This window comes from Nannospalax galili, unplaced genomic scaffold (genome assembly GCF_000622305.1).
Source record: "Nannospalax galili isolate Female #2095 unplaced genomic scaffold, S.galili_v1.0 scaffold31, whole genome shotgun sequence".
NCBI lineage: Eukaryota > Metazoa > Chordata > Mammalia > Rodentia > Spalacidae > Nannospalax > Nannospalax galili.
Window position 1 is genome coordinate 2,813,015 of NW_008332149.1, and position 5,550 is coordinate 2,818,564.

Consider the following 5,550-nt stretch of genomic DNA (forward strand, 5'->3'; position numbering starts at 1 on the left):
GGTACTTCCCCATTTGAGGCTCCCTTGACCCAGGTGTGTCAAGTTGACAACTCAAGCTATCGAGCACAAGGATCTTCTGTAAATATGCACATCACTGAAGCTTGATATAAGGGTCTGAGGAGGTAGTTCAGTTGGTAGAGTGCTTGTTGTGAGGTAGATACTCATAACCCATGGTAAAGAAAAAAATGTCAAACATGGTAGTGTGTGTTTGTGATCCCATGGCTGGAAAGGCTGACATGGGTATATCCCTGGGACTCACCGGCCAACAAGCCTAGTTCCAGGCCAGCGAAAGACCCTGTGTCAAAGGAAACAAGGTAGGCAGTACCTAAGGAATGACACCTGAGGTTGTCCTCAGACCTCTACATGCACACAGACACATGTGCATGCATGCTACATGTAGCACACACACACACACACACACACAAGAATTCTTTTTGAAAGCGCTATCATTTAAGACTGTGTGTGCATGTATCTCTGTGTGTACTTGTTAATGTCCTTCAGTATCTGTCATTTTACAGTCCCTCTCTTGATCTATGGCTGTCATAACTAGATATCAGATTAGGAAGAGCCTGCGTAGGTCAGGGGTTACTTGGCTTGGGAGTGATGGAATCTAGCACATGAATGGATTTCCTGCTTCCTTTGTGATCTGAACTACACTTGTTCATACATGGTGGTGAAGGATTTCCTCACAGCCTTGGCCTGGGGAAGTGTAAGAAGAACTTGGAAAACTGTCCCTTGAAACATTCATTAACTAAAAAATGGCGCTAAAAGAAAACACAAGCTTCACGGAAACGCATTTGGGTTAGCACACATATGGGACACATTTCACCCCAGCCGAAGAGTTTCTGAAGGAATCCTATAAATAGGCAAACTGCTTTATGTTGGGATTCAACTCAATTCCAAAGTGCTACGGGGAGTTTAATATAAGAAACACTGGCTTTTGAAGCCCACACCTAAGTTTTTTATTATTGTTGGCATATTTACTGACACATGTAGCATACATGATTGATTGATCTCCAGGCTGTTTTGCTGAGCTCATGTTTAAGTCTTGGTTGTAGTTCAAGGCCGAATTGTATCTTTGGAATTTTATTTGAAAGAATTTTTTACAATATGAGAGAGGTCTATTTTGATTTTTTCAGTTCTGCAAGTAGCAGAATCACCCTTGGAGTTTCCTTTTTATGGATTAAGTGTTAAAATGAGAAAGTGCTGAGGTGCTGACATCCCCAGAGATTCTTCTGGCGGGCTCTATCTCAGCCCACTCCCCCACTGGCTCAGATGCTATAGCAAAACCACTTGACTTGGGTCAAGTCACAAACACACACAACTGCTACAGTAATGGTCATGTGACAGGCTACTTATCCCCCGACATAAAAACAGACCTCTGAGGATCCCAGGGAGGATTCGGGAGCACAGGCTTATGTGAAATTTGCATGCGGCCCACACGTTCCCTTGTTTCTTGGCCAATGCTGGAGCAAAATGCAGTTAAAGATAAGCCCCTGGCTGGCTGAATGGAAAACGTAATAAAATGACTATCTAGCCACTAAACCCAGATCTCTTTTCACCAAACTCTGAGCCACCTCTGACATGACCAGGGCTCCCCGGGGAAATGTCTTGGCCTTGTATCAAGTGAAGAAAGCACTCCAGAAAAGTTAGATTGTGAGATTTCTCTCATTGAAAGAAGCTCTTTGTGAAAAGGAGGGAGGAAGGGAGGGGGGCCTTGGACCTTGGCTGTGGGCTCTGTGTCCAACAAATCCCTTGCTCTTCTTATGCAAAACGATGCACCCAACGTACAATGTCCTGAGGCCACTGTGATTGCAGCTCTCATCTGAAAGTCCGCCGGGACATCCAGGTTCCTCTAAATTGTTAGTCCATTTTTTTTTCTGGAAGGAAAGGACAAAGCCCATGCCCTCCAGAGTATATTAGCTTGTTTTTTGCTGCTCTAACAAAAATATCCGTGGCTTGGTAAATTTTAAAGAGAAGAGGTTTATTGAGCTCACAGTTTTGGAGGTGGAAAGTCCAAAAAGCATGATGCCAGCACCTGTTTGACTCTGATGAAGTCCCTGTGGTGGGTGGCATCATGGCGGGAATGCACAGAAGAGGAGATTTCACTGGAAAGCCAGGGAACCATAGAGGAGGAAGGCATCCATCTTGGTCTTCCATGCCATGTCCTCATGAAAATCAGGTGGTGTTCAATGAGAACTATCTCAGCATCTTCCAAAAGCCAATGACCTTCCACCGGTGCAATAGTGGCTCAATGTTATGGGAGTAACTAACCACTCTCTAATTGGGTTTAAGGCCCACTTCGTAGGATGGAGCCCATACCTGACACTGATATCAGGCCTAGGCACCTGAGGCTAGACATGCCACATGGCATAGGGCAGAGCCTAATACTAGTTTTCCATTAAATAGTAGTATAGTGAGTCCTGGTAACTTGTTGTTATGCCCATAAATCAATGCATCCCACAACTCTCACCAAAAAACCTTCTTTATGCAGCAAACGGTGATTAGCACAGAAGCCCACAACTGGCCAATGTGCAGAGAACAAGAGGCTGCAGAGTGCTTATACCTGGATAGGACACTGCATCAAACCTCAGCCTCCCAAGGCTCAGGGATCATTGCAGAAGGGTCCAGAAATATTTTTTTAAGATCCACAGGTAGTGGATGATCACAAGGAAATCGTTTTCCACACAGTTGGTCTGTTACTCATATGAACTCACAGCAATGGTGACAGCTTGCACTGGGTAAGCAATCCCAACCTTCCCTGAGGAACTGTTGGTATCAATGGCTATTGGGAGAGGGATAGTCAGTCTCTCTCAAGAATGGGACTCTTGGTAGGTTAACCAGGCTCCAGTGGATGGACCTCCACTGAAGGACATTTGGAGACACAAATTGGACTCTATAGGACACACACACACACACACACACACACACACATATATATATGTATATACATTAAATTGGGTGGGGAGCAGTGGGGAGAAGTACAAATAGGGAGAGGATCTAAATACCATCAGAATATATGAAAATCACAAAAATTCAGTAAAAAATAAAATTGTTATTTATTTTCACTTTTGTATATGCATGTTTTGCCTTCATGTGTATATGTGTACTACATGCATAAAATGCCTATAGAGGCCAGGAGAGGGCATCACATCCCCTAGAACTAGAGCTATGGACAGTTGTGAGCAATCATGTGGGTGCTGGGAACCAAACCTGGGTCCTCTGCAAGAACAACCAGTGCTCATAACTGCTGAGCCATCTCTCCAGCCCCTAAGGGGAAATAATTAAATATGAGAGATGTTCACACTGAAACAGCAAGGCGGTAGGGAGGGGTGGGAAGGGATGTAGCAGATGGAAAATCATCTGTCCACTCCCCTTTAGGCTGATGCCAACTCCAGCACTAAGGGGTCACTGGGGCCTTTGTCTCCCCTGCCTCACCCAGCTTCATCCTCCACACCTGCAATGCTGGCCAATAACTGAAGATGTGTGTGATGTGACTCCAGTATAAACCAGCCAGGAGGCTTTGTGATGACAGGGAGCCCATTTCAGCCATCTCCATGTTCTGTACTGCTGTTCCATTTGTTATTTTCTAGAAACATTTGTCAAATCAAATAAAAATATTTAGAAAGAGATGACAAGAGAAAGGAGACCAGCAACAGTGAGCATTCCAGGAGGTGTGCAAGAAACAACACTCACAGAGAGGTGAGGGAGTCAGTGAGGGAGGTGAGGGACTCAGTGAAGGTGAGGGACTCTGTAGAGGAGGTGAGGGACCTGGTGAAGGAATTCAGTGGAAGGAATTCAGTGGAAGAAGTGAGGGACCCCGTTCCGCTGAAACCCTCTGGGACAGCTGCAGGGAGCTTGAGGCTGCATTCAGTAAGAAGATGGGATCTGAAAGATGCCACAGGGATTGAGTAGAAGGAGATAGAAATTAGAAGGTGGGCTTTTAGACTTCAGAGTAAAATACTTATACTTAGAAAATTTAACGTTGAAAAGCTATTTAATAATCTCTAAATTGGATTAAACCAAAACAAAATTGAATGCTTCTAGAATTTTCATCCCTCTATATTTCTGCTTTTCTCCTCATGTACTGTTCATGGCATAATCCTGAAATTGAGGGTCTCAGTGTCTGGTGCTGAGTGTCTGGTGCTACTCCCTCAACACATGACTCAATGAATTAGAAAAAGGGGGTCTTCAAAACATACAGGCCTGGGCTGTTGAGGTAGTTCAGTAAGTAAAGGTACTTGCTGCAACTCAAATTCGACCCCTGGATCCTGCACGGTGGAAAGAGAGAACCGACTCCCACTAGTTGTCCTCAGACCTCCCCATGTTATGTTCACACCTCACCTCATGAAATAGGTGAATGTTTAAAGAAATGAGGCAAGGGGCTGGAGAGATGGCTCAGTGGTTAAGAACACTGGTTATTCTTGCAGAAGACCCAGGTTCATATCCCAGCACTCACATGGCAGCTAACAACTGCCTATAACTCCAGTCCCAGGGGATCCAACAGCCTCTTCTGACCTCTGCAGGTATTGCATGACACAGGTGCACTTACCTACCTGCAGGCAATACATGCATACACATAAAATAAAAAAATAATAAATAAAATTTAAAAAGAAGAAATGAGGCAAACAAAATGAATGCATGTATTCCAGATGCATATTTTTAATTCAATCATTATTTATTATGTGTATGGGTGGGGGGCACACACTCATGAGGACATCAGAGTTCAGCTTGTGAAAGTTCTCTCCTCCATGTGAGTTTCAGGAGTTGAATTCAGGTCATCACATTTGGCAGCAAATGTCTTTACCCACTGAGCCATCTCACTGGCCCCTAGATGCATATTTATAGGAAAAAAAAGTTTCTCAAAAAGGGAAATACCTGGTTGAGGGTTATGAATTTGGGAGGATGGAATAGTGCCCTACCTTGAAGATGGCTCCACTATCCGAAGTGTTAGCCCAGCCGGTGGAGAATGCAGCCACTCTGCCCTTCCCTAGGGTTGTAATGACAGAGCCAATGACATAATCAGAAGCAATCAGCAACACGTTTCCTGCATTGCTATGCAAATCACACCACCACTAAATTAATAGTTGTCATTCCTATGCGCCTTGGTCTCTCAACCCTTTCATTTCGGTCTCAGAGATTAAGACTAAAGGCATATTTCTAGCATCAGTCAATTTTCAACGATGTGTATTTTCACTCTTTTTTTTGCTAAGCTCTAGTTCACTGACTTAATGGGGAGAAATGATAGTAGTATTAAAAAATAATTATGGTCTTAAAATAGCAGACATGATCTTAACACCAGGACTGTATTCATGATGGTTATGATTAGACCCTTAAGTGCAATGTGAGTGTTCTTCCTTCTTTTGTTTAGAGACAGAGGGTGGAGTACACAATGATTCTGAATGATATTTTTCCTTTTAAAAATTATTTTTGGCTGGAGACATATTAAGATAATTTTGCTGTGGCATGGCTCTAATAAGCAAGTTTACTAGCTTGCCATAGACCCCAAGATGGGGGAGGAGGGTGAGTTGCATATCAGCCACTTTCTAA

General features: G+C 43.7%; 1 long non-coding RNA gene across 1 annotated transcript in view; it reads right to left on the minus strand.

The window, feature by feature from the left end:
• The window catches only part of LOC115069325, a 12,027-nt gene extending 7,044 nt beyond the window's left edge, over positions 1 to 4,983 (minus strand). The window contains exon 1 of the long non-coding RNA XR_003848593.1: positions 4,923 to 4,983. This is a non-coding gene — a long non-coding RNA (uncharacterized LOC115069325). The remainder of the gene's footprint in view (positions 1 to 4,922) is intronic.
• Positions 4,984 to 5,550: the final 567 nt, after the last annotated feature.